This window comes from Triticum urartu, chromosome 6 (assembly GCF_003073215.2).
Source record: "Triticum urartu cultivar G1812 chromosome 6, Tu2.1, whole genome shotgun sequence".
In the NCBI taxonomy this organism is placed as follows: domain Eukaryota; kingdom Viridiplantae; phylum Streptophyta; class Magnoliopsida; order Poales; family Poaceae; genus Triticum; species Triticum urartu.
In genome coordinates, this window is record NC_053027.1 from 547,631,132 (window position 1) to 547,645,547 (window position 14,416).

A 14,416-nucleotide genomic window follows, 5' to 3' on the forward strand; every position below is an offset into this window, starting at 1 on the left:
CGGAACAGAGAAACAACGTCGTCGTCGTGTTCATGGGGAGGCAACGGAATGCGTCGTGTTCATGGGGAGGAACCGGAATGCGTCGTGTTCATCGGGAGGCAACGGAATGCGTCGTGTTCATCGGGAGGCAACGGAACGTGTGGGAGCCAACCGGCTGGGTCAGAACGGAATGCGTGGTCATGTTCATAGGGAGGGCTTGGACAAAGCAGGCGATGGAAATGAAGCCTGGCGTACCGCACAACGGAGGAAACAAACCTCCTACGTTCGGAACGGGGTCCTGTTGATCTGGAGGGGTCTGGCATACCGCAAAACGGAGGAAATGGACCTCCTACGTTCGAAACGGGGGTCCTGTTGATCGGGAGGGGTGTGGCGTACTGCAAAATGGATGAAACGGACCTCCTACGGTCGAAATGGGGGTCCTGTTGATCGGGAGGGGTTTGTGCGTACGCAAAACGGGACTCCACGGGATACTATTCATCTCCACTGTCGACCTCCTTCAACCTTCACGGGCTACCATCGACCTCCTCCGGCCTCCACGGGTTCTTGTTCATCCAGCCTCCACCGCGCGCTACTCCACTGGCTACTGTTCAACCAACCCTCCACGGGCACCCCTCCACCATCTACTGTTCATCCAGCCCTCCACACCATGGGGTCTTGTTCAACCACCCCTCCACGGGCACCCCTCCATCGTCTACTGTTCATCCAGCCCTCCACCACACCACGGGGTCCTGTTCATCTAGAGGCAACGCCACCGCTCACTGTTCATCCAACCCCCCGCAACGCTCACTGTTCATCCCACGGGCAGCATCGATCGGCTTCAGTTAGCAGCAGTAGCGAAGGAATCGCTCGATCGGGTTCAGTTAACAGCCATCGATCGATCGCTCGGGTTTAGTAACGCGTATCCTGCAGTGCAAATGCTCGGGTTCAGTTAGAGCCCAACGCCTCGCTCGGGTTCAGTTAGAGCCAACGCCTCGCACACACGCGCGTACATGTACGAGAGAAATGCGCATCACTTGGCCCCCGACCTCCCACCGTAACCGGGAACTCCACGAAATTTTCCTCCCCCTCGCTTCTACCATGGTTTTTTCCGTCATGGACGGCCCAAAGAATGTCATGTAGCTGCGTCTCAGGCCCGCCCAGGATGAAAAGCCCATTTTCTGTCATGATTTTTTGTCATAGAAGTAGGAGCCCACCACATCTATGATGATACCGGGTGTTGTCACAATTATCGTCATAGAAGTGTCATATGTATGACATAATTTTTTTTCGTTCGGCCAAAAATGTCATGGATGTGTCTTTTTTTTATAGTGCATGTGACATATCAGAACGAATAACAGAAGCAGGTTTGGGTGTCGAAAGCTTACTCAAAACAGAAGGTGAATCAAGTGCGAAGCTAGATGGCAGTTCCTTACCTCCCCTCGTAGTTGAGGGTAAATCTTGGTTTTTGGATCTCTCAAGTTCTTCATAATGATAAGCAGATATAAATCCCAAGTGACTCAAAGAATAGAGCTATGCTCCCCGACAACGGCGCCAGAAAATAGTCTTGATAACCCACAAGTATAGGGGATCGCAACAGTTTTCGAGGGTAGAGTATTCAACCTAAATTTATTGATTCGACACAAGGGGAGCCAAAGAATATTCTCAAGTATTAGCAGCTGAGTTGTCAATTCAACCACACCTGGAAACTTAATATCTGCATCAAAGTATTTAGTAGCAAAGTAATATGATAGTAGTGGTAACGGTAGCAAAAGGTAATAGTAGCAAAAGTAATGTTTTTGGTATTTTGTAATGATGATAGCAATAGCAATGGAAAAGTAAATAAGCGCAGAACAATATATGGAAAGCTCGTAGGCAATGGATCGGTGATGGAGAATTATGCCGGATGCGGTTCATCATGTAACAGTCATAACATAGGGTGACACAGAACTAGCTCCAATTCATCAATGTAATGTAGGCATGTATTCCGAATATAGTCATACATGCTTATGGAAAAGAACTTGCATGACATCTTTTGTCCTACCCTCCCGTGGCAGCGGGGTCCTAATGGAAACTAAGGGATATTAAGGCCTCCTTTTAATAGAGTACCGGAACAAAGCATTACCACATAGTGAATACATGAACTCCTCAAACTATGGTCATCACCGGTAAGTATCCCGATTATTGTCACTTCGGGGTTAACGGATCATAACACATAATAGGTGACTATAGACTTGCAAGATAGGATCAAGAACTTTCATATATTGATGAAAACATAATAGGTTCAGATCTGAAATGATGGCACTCGGGCCCTAATGACAAGCATTAAGCATAGCAAAGTCATAGCAACATCAATCTCAGAACATAGTGGATACTAGGGATCAAACCCAAACAAAACTAACTCGATTACATGATAGATCTCATCCAACCCATCACCGTCCAGCAAGCCTACAATGGAATTACTCACGCACGGCAGTGAGCATCATGAAATTGGTGATGGAGGATGGTTGATGATGACGATGGCGACGGATTCCCCTCTCCGGAGCCCCGAACGGACTCCAGATCAGCCCTCCCAAGAGGTTTTAGGGCTTGGCGGCGGCTCCGAATCGTAAAACGTGATGAATTCTTCTCTCTGATTTATTCTCCCCGAAAGCAAATATATAGAGTTGGAGTTGAGGTCGGAGGAGCTCCAGGGGGCCCACGAGGTAGGGGGGCGCGCCCCCACCCTCGTGGACAGGTGGTGAGCCCCCTGGTCTTCATCTTTTGCAAGGATTTTTTTACTATTTCCGAATAGATGTTCCGTGAAGTTTTAGGTCATTCCGAGAACTTTTGTTTCTGCACATAAATAACACCATAGCAATTCTGCTGAAAACAACGTCAGTCCGGGTTAGTTCCATTCAAATCATGCCAGTTAGAGTCCAAAACAAGGGAAAAAGTGTTTGGAAGATACGACGGAGACGTATCAGCTGGCTGCGTGGGGCGGTGCTCCCCACGGATGACTCCAGCTTCTTGAAGCTTGGAAATTTCCTGGACGATGAACTATTGCTTCTCTGGCGCTTGGTGATGTCTACTACACAACCTTCTTCTTGTAGAGGTTGTTGGGCCTGCAAGTGCACAGGTTTGTAGGACAGTAGCAAATTTCCCTCAAGTGGATGACCTAAGGTTTATCAATCCGTAGGAGGCGTAGGATGAATATGGTCTCTCTCAAGCAACCCCGCAACCAAATAACAAAGAGTCTCTTGTGTCCCCAACACACCCAATACAATGGTAAATTGTATAGGTGCACTAGTTCGGCGAAGAGATGGTGATACAAGTGCAATATGGATAGTAGATAACAGTTTTTGTAATCTGAAATAATAAAAACAGCAAGGTAGCAAGTGATAAAAGTGAGCATAAACGGTATTGCAATGTATTGAAACAAGGCCTAGGGTTCATACTTTCGCTAGTGTAAGTTCCCTCGACAATACAAACATAATTGGATCACATAACTATCCCTCAACATGCAACAAAGAGTCACTCCAAAGTCACTAATAGCGGAGAACAAACGAAGAGATTATGGTAGGGTACGAAACCACCTCAAAGTTATTCTTTCCAATCAATCCGTTGGGCTATTCCTATACGTGTCGCAAACAACCCTAGAGTTCGTACTAGAATAACACCTTAAGACACAAATAAATCAAAACCCTAATGTCACCTAGATACTCCAATGTCACCTCAAGTATCCGTGGGTATGATTATATGATATGCATCACACAATCTCAGATTCATCTATTCAACCAACACAAAGGACCTCAAAGAGTGCCCCAAAGTTCTACCGGAGAATCACGACGAAAACGTGTGCCAACCCCTATGCATAGGTTCATGGGCGGAACCCGCAAGTTGATCACCAAAACATACATCAAGTGAATCACGTGATATCCCATTGTCACCACAGATACGCACGACAAGACATACATCAAGTGTTCTCAAATCTTTAAAGACTCAATCCGATAAGATTACTTCAAAGGGGAAACTCAATTCATTACAAGAGAGAAGAGGGGGAGGAGAAACATAAGATCCAACTATAATAGCAAAGCTGCGATACATCAAGATCGTGCCAAATCAAGAACACGAGAGAGAGAGAGAGATCAAACACATAGCTACTGGTACATACCCTCAGCCCCGATGGAGAACTACTCCCTCCTCATCATGGAGAGCGCCGGGATGGTGAAGATGGCCACCAGAGAGGGATTGCCCCCTCCGGAAGGGTGCCAGAACGGGTCTAGATTGGTTTTTGGTGGCTACAGAGGTTTCTGGCATCGGAACTCCCGATCTATGTTGCGTTCTGGAAGTTTTAGGGTATATGGAGTTATATAGGCAGAAGAAGCACGTCAGGGGAGCCACGGGGGCCCCACGAGATAGGGGGGCGCGCCCTAGGGGGGTGGGCGCGCCCCCACCCTTGTGGGCAGGTCCCGTATCTTCTGACGTGGGGTCCAAGTCCATCAGGTGTGTTTCCTTCCAAAAATAACTTCTCTAGTTGATTTCGTTCCGTTTCGACTCCGTCTCATATTCCTTTTCTTCAAAACACTGAAATAGGCATAAAACAGCAAATCTGGGCTGGGCCTCCAGTTAATAGGTTAGTCCCAAAAATAATATAAAAGTGGATAATAAAGCCCAATATTGCCCAAAACAGTAGATAATATAGCATGGAGCAATCAAAAATTATAGATACGTTGGAGACGTATCAAGCATCCCCAAGCTTAATTCCTGCTCGTCCTCGAGTAGGTAAATGATAAAAAGACAATTTTTGATGTGGAATGCTAGTTGGCATAATTTTAATGTAATTCTTCTTAATTGTGGCAAGAATATTCAGATCCATAAGATTCAAGACAAAAGTTTATATTGACATAGAAATAATAATACTTCAAGCATACTAACAAAGCAATTATGTCTTCTCAAAATAACATGGCTAAAGAAAGCTATCCCTACAAAATCATATAGTCTGGCTATGCTCCATCTTCACCACACAAAGTATTTAAATCATGCACAACCCCGATGACAAGCCAAGCAATTGTTTCATACTTTTGATGTTCTCAAACTTTTTCAATCTTCACGCAATACATGAGCGTGAGCCATGGATATAGCACTATAGGTGGAATAGAGTGGTGGTCGTGGAGAAGACAAAAAGGGAGAAGATAGTCTCACATCAACTAGGCATATCAACGGGCTATGGAGATGCCCATCAATAGATATCAATGTGAGTGAGTAGGGATTGCCATGCAACAGATGCACTAGAGCTATAAGTATATGAAAGCTCAACAAAAGAAACTAGTGGGTGTGCATCCAACTCGCTTGCTCACGAAGACCTAGGGCATTTTGAGGAAGCCCATCATTGGAATATACAAGCCAAGTTCTATAATGAAAAGTTCCCACTACTATATGAAAGTGACAACATAGGAGACTCTCTATCATGAAGATCATGGTGCTACTTTGAAGCACAAGTGGTAAAAGGATAGTAGCATTGTCCCTTTTATATATTTTTTATTTGGCCTTTCCCTTTTTATTTGGTCTTTCTTTTTTTGGCCTTTCACTTTTTTATGGCCTTTCTTTTTTTAGGACAATGCTCTATTGAATGATGATCATCACACTTCTATTTATTTACAACTCGATGATACAACTCGATACTAGAACATAGATGACTCTATATGAATGCCTCCGGTGGTGTACCGGGATATGCAATGAATCAAGAGTGACAAGTATGAAAGAATTATGAACGGTGGCTTTGCCACAAATACAATGTCAACTACATGATCATGCTAAGCAATATGACAATGATGGAGTGTGTCATAATAAACGGAACTTTGGAAAGTTGCATGGCAATATATCTCGGTATGGCTATGGAAATGCCATGATAGGTAGGTATGGTGGCTGTTTTGAGGAAGGTATATGGTGGGTTTATGGTACCGGCGAAAGTTGCGCGGTACTAGAGAGGCTAGCAATGGTGGAAGGGTGAGAGTGCGTATAATCCATGGACTCAACATTAGTCATAAAGAACTCGCATACTTATTGCAAAAATCTATTAGTTATCGAAACAAAGTACTACGCGCATGCTCCTAGGGGGATAGATTGGTAGGAAAAAACCATCGCTCGTCCCCGACCGCCACTCATAATGAGGACAATCAATAAATAAATCATGATCCGACTTCGTCACATAACGGTTCACCATACGTGAATCACAAACTTCAACACAAGTATTTCTCAAATTCACAACTACTCAACTAGCAGGACTCTAATATCACCATCTCCATATCTCAAAACAATTATCCAGTATCAAACTTCTCATAGTATTCAACACACTCATAAGAGAATTTTATTATTAATCTTGTATACTAGCATATTAGGATTTTAAGCAAATTACCATGCTATTTAAGACTCTCAAAATAATATAAGTGAAGTATGAGAGTTCATCTATTTCTTCAAAATAAAACTACGACCATGCTCTAAAAGATATAAGTGAAGCACTAGAGAAAATGACAAACTACTCCGAAAGATATAAGTGAAGATCAATGAGTAGTCGAATAATTATTTAGCTATGTGAAGACACTCTAACATTTAATAATTTCAGACCTTGATATTCTATTCAAACATCAAGCAAAGCAAAATAAAATGACATTCTAAGAATAGCAAACATCATGTGAAGAAGCAAAAACTTAGGATCAACCGATACTAACCGATAGTTGTTGAAGAAGAAAGGTGGGATGCCAACCTGGGCATCCCCAAGCTTAGATGCTTGAGACTTCTTGAAATATTATCTTGGGGTGCCTTGGGAATCCCCAAGCTTGAGCTTTTGTGTCTCCTTAATTCCTCTCATATCACAGTCTCCCTAAATCTCAAAAGCTTCATCCACACAAAACTCAACAAGGACTCGTGAGATAAGTTAGTATAAAACATTGCAAAACCTTATCATACTCTACTGTAGCAAATCACTAAAATTATTATTCAACATTGAATACTAAATGTCTCTGCATATTTAATAGTCCTATCCTCAAATAGAATCATTAAAGAAGCAAACATGTGCAAACATAACAGCAATCTGCCTAAACAGGATAGTCTGTAAAGAATGCTGCAACATCCATACTTCCCTAGCTCCAAAAATTAGGAAAGAAAATTCCCACTGTATTAAATTTATCATAGCTTAATATGCAAAAGGTTTCAACATTTTATCACATTCTGACTTTTCTAGGGAATTATTGCAACGGCGGTAAACTTTCTGTTTTTAAACAGCAACATGTATACTTGTAACATAGGCATAGTGAAGACTATTAATGCCACTTTTATTTAAATAAAAGATGCAAAATATGGTTCTAAATAACAGCAAGCAAATCCTAACAAAATAAATTGACGCTCCAAGCAAAACACATATCATGTGGCGAATAAAAATATAGCTCCAAGTAAAGTTACCGATGAACGAAGACGAAAGAGGGGATGCCTTCTGGGGCATCCCCAAGCTTAGGCTCTTGGTTGTCCTTGAATATTACCTTGGGGTGCCTTGGGCATCCCCAAGTTTAGGCTCTTGCCACTCCTTATTCCATAGTCCATCGAATCCTTACCCAAAACTTGAAAACTTCACAACACAAAACTTAACAGAAAACTTGTAAGCTCCGTTAGTATAAGAAAATAAATCACCACTTCAAGGTACTATAAAGAACTCATTATTTATTTATATTGGTGTTAAACCTACTGTATTCCAACTTCTCTATGGTTTATAAACTATTTTACTAGCCATAGATTCATCAAAATAAGTAAACAACACAAGAAAAACAGAATCTGTCAAAAACAGAACAGTCTCTAGTAATCTGGATCAAACGTATACTTCTGGAACTCATAAAATTCTCAAATAAATTTATGGACCTGAGGAATTTATCTATTAATCATCTTCAAAAATAATTAACTAAATAGCACTCCCCAAATAAAAATGGCAGCAATTCTCGTGAGCGCTAAAGTTTCTGTTTTTGACAGCATGATCAACAAGACTTCCCCCAAGTCTTTCCAAAGGTTCTACTTGGCACAAACACTAATTAAACATATAAAACCATATATAAACATAGGATAGATGAGTTATTTATTACTAAACAGGAGAAAAAATCAAGGGACAAAAATAAAGTTGGGTTGCCTCCCAACAAGCGCTATCGTTTAACGCCCCTAGCTAGGCATGATGATTTCAACGATGCTCACATAAAGGATAAGAATTGTAACATAAAGAGAGCATCATGAGGAATATTACTAGCACATTTAAGTCTAACATGCTTCCTATTCATAGGGATTTTGTGAGCAAACAATTTGTGGGAACAATAATCAACTAGCATAGGAGGGCAAAACAAGCATAACTTCAAAATTTTAAGCACATAGAGAGGAAACTTGATATTATTGCAATTCCTACAAGCATATGTTCCTCCCTCATAATAATTTTCAGTAGCATCATGAATGAATTCAACAATATAACCAGCACCTAAAGCATTCTTTTCATGATCTACAAGCATAGAAATTTTATTACTCTCCACATAAGCAAAATTCTTCCCATTCGGAATAGTGGGAGTATCATAAGAGACTTGAATACAATAAATTGTTTCCACATTAAAAAAAGTAATGTTCAGAAAATGGGTAACCATAATCGTGACAAGTTTTATAAATATAATCATCACTACTCTTTATAGCATAAATTTTATCACAATAATCATCATAAGCAGCAACTTTGTTCTCATCATAATCACTTTGCATATCAAAACATGGAAGGCTAAAAATATCATCATTATTAAACATAGCATCCCCAAGCTTGGGACAAACATTAATTGCAGAAAATATATTCTCAAATATGTCATCCTCATCAAACATAGCTTCCCCAAACTTGGGCCTTTTCGTATCATAAGCATAATCACTCTCATCATTAATAGTATGGATAGCACCAATAGTATAGCAAACTATTATCATATTCTTCCAAGCAAGTACCAAAAAGATTTTAAAGATCATAAGAAGTATCATTATCTTACCAATCATAATCATCACAACAAGCAATAGGCATAACGAGATCATCATCAAGTGTATCATCTTCATTTTCATGAGGCACAACAATAATAGGAGCAACTTTATTTGGGAGAGATACCTTTTTACCTCTCTTCCCTTTTCTTTTCTTCTTCTTCACCACATCATGTGTGGGTTCAATCCTCTTTTTGGAGCTCCTTATTAATGAAATTGGTTGAATAGGAGGCTCCTCCTCGTTACCTGATTCATCGTAAGAAATAATAGGAGGATATTGGTAAATCTCTTCCCTTTCATTAGTATTCTCTTCACCCTCTATTTTTTTTTCTTTTCTTTATATAATTGGCAACATAAGGATTTTCAATGCAATTCACCGCACAAAACATATAAATGTTCTCTAGATCAAAATGAAGAACTTTATCAAGATTAAACTTTGGAATACCCTTAGTTATACGTTTCATTTCTTCATAACCCAAAAGAAGGCTAAGCTCTTTATGATGCTCAAGGGTAATCAAATTATCACAATGTTTGGACACGACTTGATCATGAAACAAATATCATTGCAGCTTTAAATGACCATGTTCTTTGCAAAGTTCACAAGGGGCACGAAAAATATTGAATTTTTCAGCACATTCATCCAGCTCTTCTTGCAACAATTTGGTTTCTAAGTACTTATGCCTCTTGCAATATCTACCTTCCCTATTTGGTGTGTACTTGCAAACCCAGTCTACTCCACAAACATTGACATGTTTATAGGAGGCATTTTCATCATAACTAGTGCAATCATCATTAGCATCATGGATATTCAAAGAATTCGTACTAATAACATTGCAATCATGCTCATCATTCAAATATTTTAGTGCCAAACATTTTATAGATTTCTTCTTCTAGCATTTGAGCACAACTATCCTTTCCATCATACTCACGAAAGATATTATAAAGGTGAAGCGTATGAGACAAACTTAATTCCATTTTTTTGTAATTTTCTTTTATAGACTAAACTAGTGATAAAACAAGAAACTAAAAGATTCAATTGCAAGATCTAAAGATATACCTTCAAGCACTCACCTCCCCGGCAACGGCGCCAGAAATGAGCTTGATGTCTACTACACAACCTTCTTCTTGTAGACGTTGTTGGGCCTGCAAGTGCACATGTTTGTAGGACAGTAGCAAATTTCCCTCAAGTGGATGACCTAAGGTTTATCAATCCGTAAGAGGTGTAGGATGAAGATGGTCTCTCTCAAGCAACCCTGCAACCAAATAACAAAGAGTCTCTTGTGTCCCCAACACACCCAGTACAATGGTAAATTGTATAGGTGCACTAGTTCAGCGAAGAGATGGTGATACAAGTGCAATATGGATAGTAGATAACAGTTTTTGTAATCTGAAATAATAAAAACAGCAAGGTAGCAAGTGATAAAAGTGAGCGTAAACGGTATTGCAATGTATTGAAACAAGGCCTAGGGTTCATACTTTCGCTAGTGTAAGTTCCCTCAACAATACTAACATAATTGGATCACATAACTATCCCTAAACATGCAACAAAGAGTCACTCCAAAGTCACTAATAGAGGAGAACAAACGAAGAGATTATGGTAGGGTACGAAACCACCTCAAAGTTATTCTTTCCAATCAATCCATTGGGCTATTCCTATACATGTCACAAACAACCCTAGAGTTCGTACTAGAATAACACCTTAAGACACAAATCAATCAAAACACTAATGTCACCTAGATACTCCAATGTCACCTCAAGTATCCGTGGGTATGATTATACGATATGCATCACACAATCTCAGATTCATCTATTCAACCAACACAAAGGACCTCAAAGAGGGCCCCAAAGTTCTACCGGAGAATCACGACGAAAACGTGTGGCAACCCCTATGCATAGGTTCATGGGCGGAACCCGCAAGTTGATCACCAAAACATACATCAAGTGAATCACGTGATATCCCATTGTCACCACAGATACGCACGACAAGACATACATCAAGTGTTCTCAAATCTTTAAAGACTCAATCCGATAAGATTACTTCAAAGGGGAAACTCAATTCATTACAAGAGAGAAGAGGGGGAGGAGAAACATAAGATCCAACTATAATAGCAAAGCTCGCGATACATCAAGATCGTGCCAAATCAAGAACACGAGAGAGAGAGAGATCAAACACATAGCTACTGGTACATACCCTTAGCCCCGATGGAGAACTACTCCCTCCTCATCATGGAGAGCGCCGGGATGATGAAGATGGCCACCGGAGAGGGATTGCCCCCTCCGACAGGGTGTCGGAACGGGTCTAGATTGGTTTTTGGTGGCTACAGAGGCTTCTGGCGGCGGAACTCCTTATCTATGTTGCATTCTGGAAGTTTTAGGGTATGGAGTTATATAGGCAGAAGAAGCACGTCAGGGGAGCCATGGGGGCCCCACGAGACAGGGGGGCGCGCCCTAGGGGGGTGGGCGCGCCCCCACCCTCGTGGGCAGCTCCCGTATCTTCTGACGTGGGGTCCAAGTCCATCAGGTGTGTTTCCTTCCAAAAATAACTTCTCCAGTTGATTTCGTTCCGTTTCGACTCCGTTTGATATTCCTTTTCTTCAAAACAATGAAATAGGCATAAAACAGCAAATCTGGGCTGGGCCTTCGGTTAATAGGTTAGTCCCAAAAATAATATAAAAGTGGATAATAAAGCCCAATATTGCCCAAAATAGTAGATAATATAGCATGGAGCAATCAAAAATTATAGATACGTTGGAGACGTATCACTTGGTGTCGTGCTCCTTGCTTGGCGAGGTGTGCGCTGGGGCACACTGCTAGGTGGTGCTCGATCAGCTTCCTTGGCACGCCGGGCAAGTCAGATGCCTTCCAGGAGGAAACATCCAAGCCCGCCCAATGGGAGGAGATGAGCACGCCTTCCTATGCAGGAGGAGGGCATGCGCCGACGGCGAGGGCAGGGCCTGGGCCACTGCCATCAGCCGATGCCTTCTTTGCCTCAGGGCGGTCTTGGGAGAGCAGCTTCTTCTTTGCGGGAGCGGCCTTAGGTGGCTTGACGGCGTCCTCGCTATCCGAATGCGTGGCCGCGGCGGCCCTGTAGGCATGCTCGAGGGAGCAGACCGTGTCCTTCTCGTCGCAGGCGATGGTGATGACGCCACAGCAGCCTGGCATCTTGAGGACGTTGTAGCTGTGGTGGGTTGCCGCCATGTACTTGGCGAGTGCCGGGTACCCCAGGATGGTGTTGTACGGCAGGACGATATGCGCCATGTTGAATTCGATGAGCTCGGTGTGATAGTTGTGGCGGGTGCCAAAGGTGTCAGGGAGGCACACTTGCCCCAAGGGGATGGTAGATCCATCAGTCACCCCGGAGAAGGGCCAGGTTGGCATCAGCTGGTCATAAGGCACTTGGAGCATCTCGAAGGTCTCGATGGGGATCAAGTTGAGGCCGGTACCCCCGTCGATGAGGGTCTTAGTGACCATGACGTTGCTGATGGTGGGGGTGCACATCATGGGAAGCGCGGCTTGATACGTCCATTTTGCATCATGCTTTTATATCAATATTTATTGCATTATGGGCTGTTATTACACATTATGTCACAATACTTATGCCTATTCTCTCTTATTTTACAAGGTTTACATAAAGAGGGAGAATGTCGGCAGCTGGGATTTTGGGCTGGAAAAGGAGCAAATATTAGAGACCTATTCTGCACAGCTCCAAAAGTCCTGAAACTTCACGGAAGATGTTTTCCAAATATATAAAAAATACCGAGAGCTAGAACTTCACCAGGGGGGCCACACCCTGCCAACGAGGGTGGGGGGCGCGCCCTACCCCCCTAGGCGTGCCCCCTACCTCGTGGGCCCCCTGGTGGCCCTCCGGTGGCCATCTTCTGCTATATGGAGTCTTTCGATGGGAAAAAAATTATAAGCCATCTTCTCGGATGAAACTCTGCCGCCACGAGGTGGAACCTTGGCGGAACCAATCTAGGGCTCTAGCGGAGCTGTTCTGCCGGGGAAACTTCCCTCCCGGAGGGGGAAATCATCGCCATCGTCATCAGCAACGCTCCTCTCATCGGGAGAGGGCAATCTTCATCAACATCTTCATCAGCACCATCTCATCTCAAAACCCTATTTCATCTCTTGTATCCAATTCTTGTCTCCAAGTCCGGGATTGGTGCTAGTAGGTTGCTAGTAGTGTTAATTACTCCTTGTAGTTGATGCTAGTTGGTTTAATTGGTGGAAGATCATGTGTTCAGATCCTATATGCATATTAATACCCCTCTTATTATGAACATATTTATGCTTTGTGAGTAGTTACTTTTGTTCCTGAGGACATGGGAGAAGTCTTGCTATTAGTGGTCATGTGAATTTGGTATTCGTTCGATATTTTGATGAGATGTATGTTGTCTCTCCTCTAGTGGTATTATGTGAACGTCGACTACATGACACTTCACCATTATTTGGGCCTAGAGGAAGGCATTGGGAAGTAATAAGTAGATGATGGGTTGCTAGAGTGACAGAAGCTTAAACCCTAGTTTATGCGTTGCTTCGTAAGGGGCTGATTTGGATCCATATGTTTCATGCTATGGTTAGGTTTACCTTAATACTTTTGTTGTAGTTGTGGATGCTTGCAATAGAGGTTAATCATAAGTGGGATGCTTGTCCAAGTAAGGGCAGTACCCAAGCACCGGTCCACCCACATACCAAATTATCAAAGTACCGAACGCGAATCATATGAACGTGATGAAAACTAGCTTTACGATATTCCCATGTGTCCTCGGGAGAGCTTTACATCATATAAGAGTTTGTCCAGGCTTGTCCTTTGCTACAAAAGGATCGGGCCACCTTGCTGCACTTTATTTATTTTTGTTACTTGTTGCTCGTTACAAATTATCCTATCACAAAACTATCTGTTACCACTTATTTCAGTACTTGCAGAGAATACCTTGCTGGAAACCGCTTATCATTTCCTTCTGCTCCTCGTTGGGTTCGACACTCTTACTTATCGAAAGGACTACGATAGATCCCCTATACTTGTGGGTCATCAAGACTCTTTTCTGGCGCCGTTGCCGGGGAGTGAAGTGCCTTTGGTAGGTGGAATTTGGTAAGGAAAAATTTATATAGTGTGCTGAAATTTACTGTCACTTGTTACTATGGAAAGAAATCCTCTAAGGGGCTTGTTCGGGGTATCTTCACGCCGACCAGTAGAGCAAAGAGTTGCTCCTCAACCTACTAGACCTACTAAAAATGAAAATGAAAATGCTTGATTTTAAGTTCCTGCGGGTATGATAGAAAAATTGCTAGCTAATCCTTTTTTTGGAGATGGAACAAAACATCCTGATGAACACTGATATATGTGGATGAAGTTTGTGGATTATTTAAGCTTGCAGGTGTACCCGGAGATGTTGTTAAGAAGAAGGTCTTCCCTTTATCTTTGAGG